Source organism: Patella vulgata, chromosome 9 (genome assembly GCF_932274485.2).
Source record: "Patella vulgata chromosome 9, xgPatVulg1.2, whole genome shotgun sequence".
In the NCBI taxonomy this organism is placed as follows: Eukaryota; Metazoa; Mollusca; class Gastropoda; family Patellidae; genus Patella; species Patella vulgata.
The window spans coordinates 15555196-15573565 of record NC_065887.2 but is presented as its reverse complement, the minus strand read 5'-3'; the positions used below and the strand labels follow the sequence as shown (position 1 = coordinate 15573565).

Genomic DNA, 18370 nt, shown 5'->3' with positions numbered 1-18370 from the left:
ATATAAATTATAAATTAGATATTAACGAACTTACCAAGACCATATAATCAACTTTCGATGCCATCGGATGCCTGCGATATTTAGTAGATTTATATACGTTTTCTTATCGATGCGGCTACCGTACAAATGGATAATCGAGACTTTGTTCATTATCGTAACAACGGTAGTAATGACAATCGAGGCTAGCCTATAATTGTATCGCTCAGGGTGCAGTAATTTGACTGAAATTTTCAGCATATTCTCTTTTCTTTATCTATCTTTTAACTATTACAGCCAGAACTATCAGCGCTCTTTATCTAATCTTACCTAATGACACTTTAAGAACGTTATTTGCAACCGGGAATAAAGGGTACCTTGTAAAAACATTGTTTACGAATAAATATTACGTCGTAACCACAGTGTTTACGAATAGAGATCACCTCGTAACCGCCGGGTTTACGAATACATATTACTTGGTGTTGACTGATAAAGGTTACCTCGTGAAAACTGTGTTTTCGAATAAAGATTACCCGGAATCCATAGTGTTTGCGAATAAAGATTATTTCGTAAATACTTTATTTATGAATAGTAACCCTAGCCCATTACCTCGTGTATACAGTAATTATGGTAGGATTGCCCTAACATTAAACCACGGGCTAATCCTTATTATGAGTACCCTACTCCTACCCCTGTCCCAACCCTAGCAAGTGTTTACTAATAAAGATTAACCCTTTAAAGTCGTATTTATAAATCCTGACATATTACCTCGTAGATACAGTATTTATGACATAGGATTGTCCCAACTAAAACCTACCACGGGTTAAACTTTATTAGGAGCACCATACTCCTAACCCTATGCCACCCCAAACCACGGTGTTACCGGGTACAGATTACCTCTGGTAACCACAGTGTTTACGAGTACAGATTACCTCGTAACCAAAGTGTCTACGAGTACAGATTACCTCATAAACACAATGATTACGAGTACAGATTATTACCTCCTAGTCACAGTATTTACGAGTACAGATTACCACGTATTCACAGTGCTCCTCGTAACCAAAGTATTTACGAGTACAGATTACCTCATAACCACAATGTTTACGAGTACAGATTACCTCGTAATCACAGTGCTCCTCGTAACCAAAGTATTTCCGAGTACAGATTAAGTCATAACCACCGTGTTTACGAATACAGATTACATCGTAAATAATGTACTTTGAAAATAAACCTAACACTAAAGCACTATCTCGTAACTACAATGTTTACGAATAAAGATTACGTGGTGAATAGTGCGTTTATGAATCGTAACAGATTACCTCGTATACAGGTTTTTTGTTTCAAGTAAACTACATCTATAGACAGAATAATTTAATTTTAAACAAACACATGCTGTTGTTTTATGTATTTTTGATTTAATCCCTATTGTTAATTTCTGTTTTTTACCCTTCCTTTTGTGCCATATTTTAACTTTCGTTTTATATTGTGTACATCATCTTGGTTTAATTCTTTTAATATACCAGTACACTTGTAGAACGCTATAATTATTATCATAAGAACATATCTTTAAAATTGCTATTGATACAAATTTATAAAAAAGTTATCATAAGTGCTACTATTTATTTATAGGTGTGTCCATATTGCATACTCCGCTATTAAAATAAATATGCCTATTGTCCTAAATGTGGTTGCTAAAGCATAAAATTGAAAAACAAATATTTTATGACATATTCATTATCATAACTTTATACTGGCTTTTGAACATGTTTACAGTGTTTTGGGCGTATATGCAAATATCGTTAATCACAACCTCAAATTTCGTACATTATCTGTTGAAGAGAGATAATATAGGCCAAGTCTGTTCTTCAATACCTTTCGGTGAATAAATTTTTGTTTATTAAAAATATTTATTTAGTATAATGTAGTATTAGTCTGTAATAAACATGTGTATTTAGTTATAAGTTGTGTATTAACTCATATTTCAAGGAGACTGTTCACCTATTACTGTGTTCTAATACTATACAGGACAGCCTCTCTATCGTATCAACAACTTTAATTTCCGGCATCCCCAAAATGCGCCATTCTCAAGCCTCTGCCCAACAGATTACGATTTATTGACCATTGTCACTGAATGACCAAGAATCCACCAATGTAAATCATGGTGATTCGTGTGGACTAGTACTAGTCGTACCACGGTGTGTGACGAGTCACTGCGGTTTCCTACGAGTCGCTACGGTTTCCTACGAGCCATCACGGTTTGCGGCGAGGCGACACTGTTTGCCAAACATGGACAACGTTGGATAATTATAGAAAGAATCTTAAAGATACATTATGGGAGATAAGATAAAGAGATGGCAGTTCTCGCTATAATAGTTAAAAACTAGATAGTGTAAAGGTAATTTGCTGAAAATTTCAGTCAAATTGATCCACTATGAGCCGAGAAAGAAGCCGGTGAAATTTTTGCATAGTCTCGGTTATCATTACTAAAATCATTAATATAAACAGCATAGTCTCGATTATCTGCTTTTTCTGATTTAATTATCTTTGGCCGTTAGCGACATAATATAGGAATCTAAACCAGCCTACATCGAAGGATAGCCTTGACATCGAGAGTTTATTATGGTCTGGATAAGTTAATTAATGTCTAATTAATAATTTAGATAACATTTCAGGCCTAAAGAAAGACTTATAATAAGCAGATTTTGCTCTTGCATAATGCATGTTTAATGAAGAACCCGCGGCAAGCAAAACCGGGAGACTCAAAGTTAATCGTTTCTCCACGACACCATAACTACAAAATGCCTAAGAGAAAATTATAGTACAAAATGTAAAATGTTGACCAATTTATTCAAAACCTGCCATTTATCAACTCGGCGATACCAAATTGGAAATCCTAGTAGCATTCATTAAAAAGGGGTAGATCTTGAAATGGGCCGATGATTGAAGAAAAGAATTCGAGGAGTGCAACGGAAACGGTCTAATCGATCTGAGAACACGGTCTATGAGCATAAATTTAAAACCGAAGGCGACGCGATGTCTTTCCGTCTTCTGTATCTGTTTGTGCTCTTTCAAAAATGACCCTGGTGTCAATTTGTATCATTGTGTATCAATCTGTTTTACAGATGTTACGCGAAAGCTTTCTTGTAATTCTGTGTAAGATGGCTGACCTTTATAAGTTCACATGCATTATAGGTCTACGTGTGCGTCACATCACACTAGAGACTTTTGGCAAACGTAAATTATTGGTCCGTATTGCGTATCCGTAACGATTTTGCGTGTGACGTCATCAATGCGTGTGTATTTCTCATACGTAATACGGTACACGGTTACGACAGCACGTATCGAACAGCTTTCATATGAATGTGTATCCTAGAACACGAAGATGTATATTTGACTTGATTTTAACCATGGCAAAGACTGGAATTTAATCATTACTTTTGATGAGCTTTTCGCGGAATTTTCATATTTTCCCTGTCTGTCTGCACGCTGGTTGATCTATAGCGTGCTAAATTTAGGGAGGTGGGACCTTGCAAATCTGTAAAAGGGGTATATACTTTCTGAAATGATACATTAGTGAAGATTTTTAATAAGATTCGACATTAATTTTTAAAATTTTTTTTAAATAACTCGGCGACTGTCGAACGACTTCACTCCCTTCAGGAATTTGTAGGCTAGGTACTTGACTAGTACTGATGTTGATCTTGGTAGATAACTGCCATTATGCTGTAATAAACTACGCTCAGCTCAGCTACCCATACGTACGCGGCGCGAAGTCTGCCAAAACTCTAAAACTAAATTAACGCAACGTATCACGTGACGATACGGATGGGAAAAAATCCACTTGCCAAAAGTCTCTACTGTGTAGAAAGCTCATGCATTACATAGGACGGAGTAACGTAAACCGGGTCGGACAAAACTCAGTTTACGCCTTCGCGTACCCTTTTATGTACCCATGTACAAATATTTTTTATCCAGATACTTCCATCACATTTATTTTTTTCTTAATAATTTAAAAAATTGTTTTACAATTTAATTTGCAGAAGAAAAAAGGATAATATTAAGAGGTAATTAACTCGCGCGGATGTTATCCCTTTCAGTAATTGCAGCGTCCAGGCGAATATTCACTGCTGATCCATGATCTGTTTGGAATTACATAGTGAAATCATAATCACCTTAAAGCCCTATTCCCATTATGCCGAATTGAATAAAATATCGTGAGTAGATCAAGCGAAGCCTTTAATTTGAACAAGCCTTTGATTTTTCAAACCAAGGTTTCATTAGATCGAACGAAATTTTCTGTCGATCTAATGAAACTTTACATCGTTAAGAACCACGTGCGGGTCTGTATGTTTTGTATCAAGATGTTTTTGAAAGAGTTAAAGTTCCAACTCAAAATTATCCATAATATTTGAAATTAAATTCACCAATTACAATGCAATATTGACCGATGCTAATATCCAATATTAGAAACACAACGAACATTTGACAAGCAGTACACCACCTCGTGTACTCTATGGACATAGTGCTTTCAAGCGTCATTTGTAATGAACTAAAAAACACATATCCCTGGGGCCTGTTTCACGAAATTTTAACTAAGATAAAATCCAAATTTTAGTAATTTGATTGGACAATATTAGATTGATTTTAGTGCTTAGCCAATCAATATTTAAAAATCTACTAAAATTTGGATTTTATCATTAGTTACAATTGCGTGAAACAGGACCCAGAACCAGAAGACAATGCGGGAGTCATTAGACATGACTGATTGACAAACAACACAATACAACCAGTGTAGAATGGACTAAACGGGTGCAAACGATTGTCATTCAGTGTGGATTGTATTTCATTATTGATTAGAAAATACAATAATGTTTTAAAAATTGAATTTAAATCAGTTTTTATATATTCATATTACATTGTTTTTAAACCCATGTTCGTCTATTTAAAGATTTCGAGGCATACAGCTATACACCCTTTAATGCAAGTGAACAAAATCAACCAGCGTTCGTTTCGGTCTTTCTGTTCATATGTGAACACAGAATTGATGAATATTTCGCCTTACGGGACCTGGCAAAGAACAGAACCCCCGTGTACACATTGGCCTGTACGTAAAGGACCCTTGGCAGTTGGAATTTATTTCAGAGTAGGCCGTTACGCCGTTGTCCGTCTACATTTACAGTCATGCGTGTGGCCGTCTTCATTAGCCCAGTCTGTGCAAGAAAGTGTGGCTTCGAGCTCCATTTCATTTTATTTCTGGTGTTCGAATTGAATGCAAACGATCACCATTCGAACGAGTATATAGGCCTAAACATTCACAGTGGAGATAGGTCTAAAGTGTTTACACCGGTTGAAAGAAGCCCCTCGTGTAGTATTAGATTAATAAACAAGATTTATTATATGTTATTAAATAAATCTACCGTTGTTAAAAATAACGACAATACACGGAATTGTGTGATAAAATCAGGTAAAACGGACATTAACCCCTGGATTAACATAATCATGTATCGAGGTTATTTTATGAATACTTTTCTCTGTAGTTCAATAACATGTAGTCAATATCAAAAGGGAGTAGAATTAATATTAGGCATTTCAGTCCTAATAATTATGGAGCAAAATCGTTGTCATATTAAGAGAAATATCATGTGTAAAATTGCAAAATTGTTCAGGGTTAACGTGGAACTATTCTCTCTATTAGTAAGATTAGAGAAATTTGGGTATTTGAAATATAACTGAAAATTTCTGATAGTTGAAAATACAAAGAAAAGATTACAGTGAATTTTGCCATATTTGTTTTAATACTTTCATGATGTTAAATATCTATGAATTGTATTATGCGGTATTTACAAAAGAAAAATCTCGAAAATTACCATTTTACAATTTTGACTACGACAATTTTATAGTTTTAAATATGATATTTTCTCTTAAAGGGGCAATAACACTCCTGCTGGCTTGACAGCTCCAAAAAATAAAACATAGCCTTATTCTAAGTACTAGATGTGTTAATGTCCTACCTATTGTGTAAATTATCCATTAAATCCTATTTTACTTGTCCAGAGGGTTCAAAACTATTTTTAAATCCAAGTCACATTTGAAAAGCTTTACGTCAGGCTTTTCAAATCATTTAGTTGAATTTTTCCAATTTTTTAAATTAGGTGTGTTAAGATGAAATTTGTATCATCAATTAATTGGAATATTGTAAAATAGTACAATTTGTTGACCAGAATAAAGATTGGGACATATTATTCAGTATACAACAAGAGTGGTATTGAGTCTTTAATATAACAACGATTCGGCTCCATAGATAATTTAATTGTAATTGGCCTTTACTATACATGTATACTATTTACCCGTATTTGTATTCTATATTAAACGTTATTTTATAGGTTTTAACACGGTATATATTAATATATATGTATCAATAAATAAATAAATAAATAAATCTATGTACGCTTATGAATCAGTTCAATGTGAATGGCTCAAATTTTTCAGACTATCTATGGCCCACAACTTCGCCGGTCAATGGCCGGAATTTTGAATGAGACTTTATGTATACGTTTGGAGACTAACTGGTCAATCAATGGACGGATTTGGTATAATCTGTTTACGTCTGCTCGAATCACAGACTTGAATAACTTTTATCAATCAATAATTGAACTTAGTTATCTACCCGATACTCTTCTCTTTTCAATTATATCTCAGCTTATTTGTGCAGACATCTTTAATGAATATATGAAATAGGCCCTCACTGTGTCATGGATCAGAAGGCGGTGGGTATCAAGGTCAGTTATAGCACCTCACCCTCTCGGAAACAATAATTTATATAAGCCCAGTCTTCCACCTCTCTTCAGTAATATCTCAATTCATTTCTGTAGACATCGTAAATGAGTAAATGAAATGGAGTAGAATCCGATGGGTATCAAATAAAGTTGCACCTCACCCTCTTGAAACAATAGTTTATAAGCCCTAGTCACAGTACCAAGCCTTGGCTCAAACGCACAGACATCACGCAATCAATATTACGTGGAGTCGAACCACTAATTATTTTGAAATTAAGTGTGTATTATTTTTATACAAATATCTTCTTCTGATGTCCTCAATAATGCATGCAAATAAAAAATAAAAGAACACAAATTTAGATCTGTGTTTCATATGGTTTGAATAGAAGTCGGGTGCTCTCTTTCCTCGACCCGACCCCACCCAGCCCACCAATGCTTCGCTTCCAATACCATTATCTATCATCTTTCCTCGACCCGACCCCACCGCACCCATCAATGCTTCGATTCCGATACCATGGGGAAATTGCCTTATCTATCATAATACAATTTACAAGGAATATAAATTGATAATGTAGACATAGACGGGGTGTACCGGATTGGAGTGCTGGCGTTAGTCGTGAAGAATCTTTGAGATTTGCCAGGGTTTTCCACCTGGTGGATTGCCGAGGAAAGTTTTTCTAGGTGTACAAGAACTATTGTATCAAGTACGTTAAAGATTCATTAGCAGTTGGAATTTGAAGAAGAGAATATCTAAACGCCGCTTTCTAGGCACAATTATAACCCTTAAGATCAAAATATCGTGTTGTTGATGAGTCGATATATAAAAACCGTTCTGCTTCAGTCATTTTAAACTATGCGGACTACAGATATATTTGTCCTGTGGTGATAATATAATCTATATTAGTATGTAAATGTCATGGGTTTGGTTGCATTATTAAAAACTAGGTTTCTGCACTAGTGTGATTGTATACCACATTTTAAATGTACATTATATCTTTACAACCATCAATATCAAATAGGTAACATTTACATAACATGTACATTAAAGGATGTTTAATTGAAATGCATAATTCAATCAGGTCGGCTTATACCATCTTCTATTTTTGTGATATCTTAGATTATTAAAACCATTATGAAACTTTCCACGATTCATTAAAAATGGATGATCCACAAACGACTAAATCGAAAAGAGAAAAACGAACAAGACAATTCGAAAAACCAACAAGACGATTACAATTCAATTTGGACAGTCCATAACTCCTTAGAAAAACCAACAAAGCGATTACAATTCAATTTGGACAGGCCATAACTCATTAGAAACTACAATAAAAGAATAAGAAATATACCTAGTTCTAATTTTGAAAGTGTAATGAAAAACATAACAAACATATCAGACTATGTTTCGGATTAGTTCGGATAATTTAACAGTAATTCTATTTAATGGGAAATGGACGGTCTTTGCCTAATCGGTATAATTTCGTTATAATAGACCACCATTGATGATCAACGTATATTCTTATATATTAAAATGACACCCATGCTAAAAAATTTGTAAAATTCTATTCTTCTTCAAAAATGTGTATTAATTATTAGTAACATCAAATTTAGTGAGTTTATGTGAACAATTTTCCCGTCCCTGAATTCCTTTTTTTCTTCATAAAGTCGCTTTATCTATTTATGTATTTAAAAATATTTTTTATACACCAAATTATCAGCTACATTAAAAGATAAACAACTTTTTTTTTTTCAATTGGGTTGCTAAATAAAAAATTGAAAGGATAAAAATAGTTCAATATCCGTCCACTCACGCCATTCTATTTGGACATTTTCTTTCATTTCTGTCTTCAATTCAGCTGAAGGGTGTGGAACTCAAACTTCGTACAAATACCAATAATTGCTTTTATTATAGCTGACTCTCTCCCTTTTACATAGGTATTTAACTTTTAAAAAACACATCCTATATACAGATGGCATTTCAATAAGATCTTTTATTTATATACTCATATAGCCCACTTAATACTGAAGCACGGTAAACATTTTTATTTTAGGCATATATAAATGTATTTAATTTTAATTTCATAACCTTCTATTTTCGGCCTCTTATGTATTCACTAGATGATGATGTTCCCCGGCGACATAAACTCTTTAGATCACTTTTTTCTCGCCAATGACAAAAAAAAGAGTCAATCTATTTTCTTCTTTTAAAAAACTAGGTTTGGATTTTATACAGTGTATGTTGAATGCAGTATATAAAGACAGTAAATAAAGGTGATAATACGGCAAATAAAAATAATCAACTGGAAGAAAAAAAAAACCCGGGATATTGAACCTTTATGTGAATGTGAATTTATGTTAGGCCCTTTTTTATTCTTATTTTTTATACCATACACAGGGGCGTGTCGAGGTTTCGTGGTTTCCGGGGCTGAATCCTTGATTATTATAATAAACTCGAATATAGTACCGAGAACTGAAGACAATTTATATATATAGTCAGTGCCATTCTGCACAGAGATATATCTACTTCAGAATAAATGTGTGTGTGTGTGTGTGTTGTAATTGTTGTGTCAACCAATTATTCATCCAATGTGTGTTTGATTGTGATTTTAACCAAAATCATTGAATTATAAAACGAGTTTCAGCGAACTCCGATAAAAAGAAATTCTCTCTTTAAGTTGCCTTTATAAAGTTTGCATTTTACTTGTCACATCGTTACAAAAAGCAATAATTGGCAAAAAAATCCTTATACATGTATTTTTAAAAATCATTGAAGGTTTGAACATATACCGTTAAAAATGGTGTTTATTAAATGGGAGTACCCATTAATTCCCCCTTTTTTATATTTTATTTTTTAACCAACTAGTTTAAAGGTCCTGTATTGCGGGTTTGATTTTGTAAAGCTAAAAAAATATATTTTCAACAATTTATTTCAGGTATTTTTGAAAAACTGAGGCCACTCATTGTTTATTTGGGAAGATAGCATGAAAATTATGTTGATCGTTTTTATTTTAATTTCAATGGCAGCTGCGTCGTCTATTTAATCTCAAAATGGCATTTACTTCAACATCTCACTGCGTGAATAAGCAACTGAATAACAACAAATGGAAATTTACGTTTACGTATGAATCTTTAAACCACCCTAAAACAATATTTGATGACTACTGCTACCCAAACCATGTCCCGGTTGAATTTCCTAACTAAAGTTTTACAGACTTACTTATGGAAGATTTTCCATTTAAATGCCAAATGGCAATCTGTTTCACAGATGATTACGAAGGTATTTTAATATCCCTGTAAAAAAAAATGCCTACCATCAACACGTGACGTCTTACCACGCGGCGTCAATCATTGACCCAATGGCGCATGCATTAATAAGACGTTACTAGTTCGGGGGGAATGGAGTTTTTTCCTTATTTTAATACCCATTTACACTAAATAGGAAATAATTTTTACCTACAAATACGCCAAACGCCTTTATTTATTTTTCTAATACATAAAAAAAATGTTTTAGAATTTAATTTATCGGAGGAAAAAAGTTAATATTTGTGGCTCATTAAGTCGCATCGATGTCATCCTTATCAGTGATTGTCGCGGCCTAATGAATAGTCACTGCTGACCAGTGTGGCCAAATGGTATGCGGTATAATTTGGGTAGATTTCGCTCCTATTGTATCTGATGTTTATAAATTATTCAATCTACCGAAACACGTCGCTCGGTGATGTATTTGAATGAAATATATTGGAATTGAACTGGATTAAATTTCTACCACTCGGAATATTGTCAATACGCGAAAATGCGTCCTTTCCGGAAATCTGCACGGGTAATATACGCCATACAGTAAGAGAGAGGGAGAGAGAGAATGGAGTTTAACGTCCACTCGACAGAAACTAGGAATAACATATGGTTCAATTTTATTTCAACAATTTGCTTGCGTGTAGGGATCTTTAACAGCGGGAGAAAAAACCGGCGGACGCGGAGAAAACCCACGAGGTTGGAGAAAAATATAGGACGTTAAATTTATTTCATAAAAACCCAACGTATGGGCCTTTAAATAACGTGTTAGGTTATTTTTTTCCCACCACAAATTACATAACTCTAGGCCCTAGTTACCATCATTACAAAATAAAGACTGTTACTAGAGACTTACATCTCATGATCTGTGATGAAAAGTTTCTATTTATCATGGGGTATATCCACATGTTAAATGTATTTATACTTTAAAGTTCACGAAAGTTTCGTCAATTAACCACGATTTAATTCTTATTGCGTTCCGTTTTTTGTTGACGCAACATGTCCCGTTGAAAAGACGAACGTCGTGATGGAAATTCGTCGTAACATGGCAAACCCTTTAGATATTGTATGCCATTCAGGTTACACGGCGCATGTTTTGTATTAGGTGCAGAATATAACGGCCATTATTTCAAGGGCTTGTGCACGATTCAGTTACGTATTTAATATTAGAAATCTAAGGGTTTTATTAAGTATGTCCATGCATGCGTATTTAGCAACCCTTTTTATTGTATATTCTATTATATATACACTAGGATAACCCACGTTTAAAATCAATACATAAAAGCCCTTCCCTAACTTCTGTCGTTTCGCTACAATGTCGTATTACACCTTAATAATTATTCGATTTACATACCGAATGTATTAAACAAAACTGCTTAATTCATTAAAATTTATCAACGAATTCTTTAGAGGAGTGGTCTAATACGTAGTAATAGATTGGCGTGGGCAAGGAGGGGGTGGGGTTGAATTCGAAGTAACGAGTAGCTAAAAAGTTAATGTTGATAATTCCGGTTAGTTATTCCCACCTCCCGTATAAATGAAATAAATATGAAATATGAATCCAAATCAACGTTTTCTGCATGGTAATATACTAAACAGTTATGATGTAAACACCGGTTTGTTATGACGTCCAGCCCACACTTTTACGTGGCAAGGAGTAAATGTACCTGCCTAACTTCGTGGGTTTTCTCCTGGTCCTCTGCCCCCCCCCCTCTCTCTCTCTCTCTCATAGTAAAAAGTTATTCTCACGCCGCAAGTGGTGAATTTAATCTCAAGTCGTGTGTTCTATTTCACTATTTGTATCCTATAACACCACGTGACATTTAAATAGGGATATTCATGGAGGTTTAGTCAGAATTTTCGTTCCTAATCCTGTAATATATAACAAAGTAGGTCAACATATTTAAACGATCAATAAATTGTGGGTGTGTCTAATTCCTTAATCCACATGTTACTAAACAAAAACCTGTAAATTAAAAGTTTGGAGTTCACCTTCAATAACCGTGTTATTCGATACATTGCTTTTATTGGCTTCAATCAAAGCTTTTTGTACAACGGGGATCAAGCCTAGCCCTATAAAAATAATAATACTTTTATATAAATTTACAGGCGAGTCGAAGTTGAGATTAATCGATAATTTATCGATATTATATAAGGATTTGAATATTGTCAAAGTTAGACAGACTTAAATCTGAAAAGGAAGGTTTTTTGTCTGTGTTTTGGGGGTTTTGTAGTTCACTACTGCTTCTTAAAAGGAACCATAATCTAGACTTACGCCATAAAATGATTTGATCTAAAATAAGGCTTTGATTTACTTGTTTTGGGGATTTGGAGTTTATAAATGTTTGTTAAAAAGGAACCATTATCTAGACTATTCATTGCTCACTTTCCCAGAACATATTTTACACCCCAACTTCAAATTTATTGATAGATATACAATATATTATATATTTCGATATACCCACTTTAAACAACAATTGAGTTTTATTCTGTTTCAATAAACATAAGTAAAAGAATGAAAGTTTGTACTTAGAATCCGACATCTATATCTCTTCAAGACACCAACTATCCGATGCATTATGATACAAATTCGACGCAATCCAGAAAAGCACTGATTGGTCTATTAGTTTTTTCGACGAACTACTCAATTTCGTCGGAACTTTCAAGAGGTAAGTTAGAAAAAGATATTTGTTTTTTTTAAAACAATTTATAATTTATAATTGCGCCTTTTATATAATTTTCCGAGAGCCTATATTTCTAATACCCGATTAGTCGGTACATTGTATATACATGTAATTAAACATATATTATGCAGGAGCTAAATCTGCCTATTGCAGGACTTTCTTTAGGCCTGAAATGTTATCTAAGTTATTAATTGGACATTAATTGACTTATCCAGATCATAATCAACTCTCGGTGTCATCGCTAGCCTGCGATGTTTATTGGATTAGGTTCCGATTTGCTGTTCGACTTCCATTCATGATTTAATCATGAACTGGATAATCGAGACTATATTTTTTATCATACCGACTTTAGTAATGATGATCGAGTCTAGGCCAAAAATTCAATCACTAAAATCTCGGTTCAGAGTGGATCAATTTGACTGAAATTTTCAGCAAATTTCCTTTACACTATCTAGTTTTTAACTATTATAGTGCGATGGGATTCGACGAAGAGTAGGCGGATTCTCCGGTACACTCCAATCTCCATCTTCATTTGAATTTCGGTGCTGAAAAGTAGAAAATATTACGTTAAAGATACATTATGGGAGATTAGATAAAGAGCTGGTAGTTCTCACTATAAGTCATTCCATGTCAAGTGGACCAAATTTAGGAAAGTTGGGAACATGACCCCCTCCCAAATATTATAAAAAATATATGTTACAGTACATGGACTTAAGCTAACAAATCCAAAATAATACTTCTCTAGGTCGAAAATTCGCAGAGATATGGCCATTTGAAATTGTAATTTTGGTGTAGATTATGAATATTCCCGGTTGTACGTGACAAAGTGTAGGGTCGCCTGTCCAACATTTTCTCCGGGTCCTCCGGTTTCCTCTCACTGCTAAAGACCCCTACGCGCAAGCGAATTATTGAAATTAAAATGAACCATGTGTTAGTCCCGAAATGACCTGGTTTGTGTCGAGTGGACGTTGAACCCCCTCTCTCTCTCTCTCTCTCTCTCTCTTTCCCAGGCTTTCAACGACACCGAGAGTTGATTATGATCTGGATAAGTTACAACTCTCACGACCATTTCCAGACTACAATTCCCATGACCGTTACTTAAACGCAAAACCCAATTACACGATATCAGTTGGTGAATGACCATCGGTAATTTAAACTGATTCAATTGCTACTCATCTTGCTGTTCTTCTTGCTTATTTTGTGGGGGACGATGCTCTGCAAAAAAGCCCAAGGCTCTGTCATTGCATGTACGCACGTTCGACATGAAACTCGGCACGCATCTTCCTTGGACGGACTTCACACTTTCAAGATGGCTGCGATGACGTCACGCTGGTAAAGGCTAAAAGCTCAGGGTCCTTATTCACGAAAACTAACTAAGATAAAATCCAAATTTCAGTAATTTGATTGGATAATATTAGATTGATTTTAGTGCTTAGCCAATCAAAATTGAGGTATCTACTAAAATTTGGATTTTATCTTTAGTTAAAATTTCGTGAATCGGGGCCCAGGCACATTGCAGATTTTGTTATTGGTCACAAGATGTAATTAGGGTCTTAGCTTTAAGCCCCCATCTGTCACGATTGGTTCCTGGTCCATATAGTACACTCGTTTTGAGATATGCTTTTCATCATTTTGCCCAACCTCTTCTCCACCTTTCTATTGGCAATTGTTTCTTTATGATATGCCTTGACTACAATAGGGACGCCAGTCGGATTATTCTCCTTGACTATCGGAATTGTGGAAAGTCTTTATCGAGTTTAATGGAATTTAAGTAAGACTCAAAAAGGGCCGTGACGATCATTTCGAAGACTAAAATACAATTATTATAATATTAAGAAAACGACTTATGCATGCTTCGCTCAGCTGGTTATTTATACAGATTTGTCTTTAGCCCAGTTGGACGTTAAACCCCATTTCATTTCATTTCTTTACAAAAATAGGGATTTACACTGTTTATAAAACTGCCCACACCAATTTTCTTAATAAACACAAAAACATAATATGGAACACAATTTCTATCTATATCACTTTTCTATTTACACCCCTTTACGGTTCACGTACAATTTTCACAAACTGTTCTTGACTGTCGGGACAGTGGGATTTAGTTTTTTTCTTTAGTTTGTGGGATTTGTAATAAGACCCAAGATAGAACATGCACAATAGGACGAATAAAATGTTATTAAATATTTAATCAGACCCCCCCCCCTCCTCTGCTTGTTATTAATGTAAAAACTTAAAATGTATTCATAGACCTTAAAATATGCATTAAGCAAGATTTAGATAAAGAGCTGACAGTTCTCGCTATAATAGTTACAAAATAGAAGGGAATATGTTGAAAATTTCAGTCCAATTACATCATTCTGAGTGGAATTATCCTCGTTTACATAACAGTATAGTCTCGATTGGCATTGCCACCGTTTTACGTTAATTAACAACGTATTGATTATCCATTTTTAAATTAAATCATTAACTGCCAATCGGATTTAAATCTGTTGAAATTAAAAACCATCCGAAATTCTACATAGCTGATCATGGGCCTTGAATGAAAATAAATGTCTAATTAATAATTTATATAACATTTGAGGCCAAATGAAAGATCTGCATTAGGACACTTCGTAGTAGCCGCTATAAAATTTTTAAAAAAGACGGTACAATCAACATAATGTTTACTATATAAAACCTCAGTAGGTACAATCAGCATAATGTTTATTATATAAAACCTCAGAAGGTACAATCAATATAATATTTACTATATAAGACCTCAGTAGGTACAATCAACATAATGTTTACTATATAAAACCTCAGAAGGTACAATCAACATGGGGGGGGGGGGGTGGATGGCCGAATGATTAGCACGTGCGCGCTGTATCATAAAGCCTGTCATTGAGTCAACTGGCGTGGTTTCCAATCCACGGTTGTACGTGACAAGGAGTAGGGTCGCCTGTCCAACCTCGTGGGCTTTCTCCGGGTCCTCCGGTTTCCTCCCACTGCTAAAGACCCCTACGCGCAAGCGAATTATTGAAATAAAATTAAACCAAATGTTAGTCCCGAAATGACCGATTTTGTGTCGAGTGGACGTTAAACCACATCTCTCTCTCTCTCTCTCTCTCTCTCTCTCTCTCTCTCTCACAATCAACATGATGTTCTCTATATAAAACCTCAGTAGGTACAATCAGCATACTATTTGTTATATAAAACCTCAGAAGGTACAATCAATACAATGTTTACGATATAAAACCTCAGTTAGTACAACCAACATACTGTTTATTATATAAAACCTCAGAAGGTACAATCAACATAATGTTTACGATATAAAACCTCAGAAGGTACAACCAACATACTGTTCATTATATAAAACCTCAGAAGAAGGCATATCATTTATTACGCTTCATACTCCTCGCAGTGTTCCGTTTGATTAGAGCTAATGTCAGAGAGGGATTTCTCGGGCCATTGCTTCAGGAATATGATTACGCTTACGCTTCTGGTTCTTGACTGTGATATCTCAATTGCTCAAGCAGACGCTAAACCACCAAGAAATAGCTAGAAAGTGTTTGGACGGTTTATACCCAGTCTCGCTTTTGGCGCCTTACCGACCAGTCATTTTCTATGTTTTTAACAATACGCCGAGTAGGCGTAGCATTTTAATTGCAAAAAGGCCAATAAATTAATATATATTCTAAACGGATGAATTCATTCTAATTGAAAAAGTCTTTCTAAAAATATTCAATACAACATACCATTTATAAACTTTGGATGGAAACAGAGTGGTTTCAATACAACGCTTATAAAAAGCCATTCTATTTTCAAACATGTTTTGATAGATATTTAGGGCGTGTTCTATGATATTTATATATAATAGTCTAATGGATCGTCGCTTGTGTTTCGCTTTCTATTCATGAATACAAATCGTGTATTTCATCCCTTTCTCGTAAGACAACTCAGAACCATAATATCTTATTTTAGCCTTTCAGAATCCCTTGACCTAGGATATCATTTCTTAATGTATTTTCTTTAAATAAAAGAGCCAATAAGGGGCCATAACTGTAACCTATTTTCTATTCATATTATCAAATAACCATATATAATTGTGAATTTTCTCATAAGCAAATACACTTCTGTGTTGAAGGCTGTGAAAATAATCCCGCGTTTCAAAAAACTGGTGCTGGTCGCCAGTGGTGGGTACCATTTGATTTCTTTCTTTATTGATTGATTGATTAATTGATGTATTAGAAACTAATATTTTGTTAGGATAGATATTTAAATATTAACTTTGTAGTTAATACACAAGATAGGAGTTCATCATTTGATTAATATTTGAATATTTACAAATATTGGACTACTGACAATTTATTATTCTCTAACACATCTGAGAGTAGGCTAAAACTTATAAATTTTCATATTTGAATATTTGGGGCTATCGACTAGAGATATAAGTGATGGCGTTGTATAAATGTTTTGTTTGTTATCGTACATTTTGATCGGAGCTCGGGGGTGGGAGAATTTAATGTAACTTAACGTTGTATTGATAGGATATTTGAGTCTTATTATTTCAATTCTGGTTTTTTTTATTAGGACGGATGTGGGGTGGCTGGGGGTGGGGTGGGTGTTGTATTAATCTTTGCTTAATTATTATTGTCATTTGTTTCTTTTCTTGTAATTTTTATTTTTTATTTTTATACTTTTAATTATTGTTTACTTTTAATTTCTGTCTACATTTGTGCAATTACAGTTGAAGAGCCGTTCATGATTTAAATTAAGATTATCACGTGGATTAGCTCTCTTTCTTAAAGTCTCGTTGCGTCATGTTAGCGCATCAGAAACCCCTTGCAAACTACAATATTGTGAAAGATGAATCTCTAATAGGAATATCGGCCCAAAAATGGTTCAATTCCGTCCAGTATTTACACATGTATGTTGAACTGAAATTTCATCGATCTATGTAATAAGCCCGCGGCCATTTTGTTTTGGGAGAACAGAAATGATAGGCCTATTTTTAAATTGATTGAATCCAAGCCGGGAGATTATATAGTGTTGATAATATTGGTTTTGTTTTCCAAATAAATGTTAAATAATCATTTTAAGTATAAATTAGCGTGGTTTAAAAAGTGAGAAATTTGATATTTTAGCGAAAACTACGTGAAAGAGAAATGAGGTTTAACACCCACTCGACACAAAGTAGGCCATTTCTAGACTAGCGCATCATGGTTCAATTTTATTTCAATAATTCGCTTGTACGTAGGGGCTTTAGCAGTGGGAGGAAACCGGAGGACCCGGCCAATACCCACGAGGTTGGATAGGCGACCTACCCCTTGTCACGCATAAGCGGGGAATCGAAACAACACCACGTGATTTAATGACAGATCTTGTGATTTCATGCGCACGCGTTAAACCACTAGACCCCCCCCCCCCAACAAAAAACGAAAACGACGTATTGAAAATGATGCAACTTTAATGTGGTCATCAGAATGGGCAATATTTAGGAATCTTTATATAATTTGGCCTCACTTGAAAGTTTTGACAAACAGATTACCTGATAGGTGGAGCAAATGGTCAGGTAGGAATTAACCCGTGCGTGAAATGGCTTAAATAACGTCCACTTCAACTGGAATAATATCGTAGACAATGCCCCCACCTCGACCACCATGG

The 18370-nt window shown here is 34.6% G+C and overlaps 1 protein-coding gene across 3 annotated transcripts in view; it reads left to right on the top strand.

Moving 5' to 3' along the window:
- Positions 1-18370, top strand: part of LOC126832583 (uncharacterized) — a 62733-nt gene that overhangs the window by 7621 nt on the left and 36742 nt on the right. For 2 of the 3 annotated variants that reach the window (XM_050563423.2, XM_050563420.1), the window contains exon 1: positions 16811-16899. The exons of the other annotated variant lie outside the window; for it this stretch is intronic. The gene's annotated coding sequence lies outside the window, so the exon portion shown is untranslated. Of the gene's footprint in view, positions 1-16810; positions 16900-18370 lie in introns of those variants that run through there. 3 annotated transcript variants of the gene reach the window in all.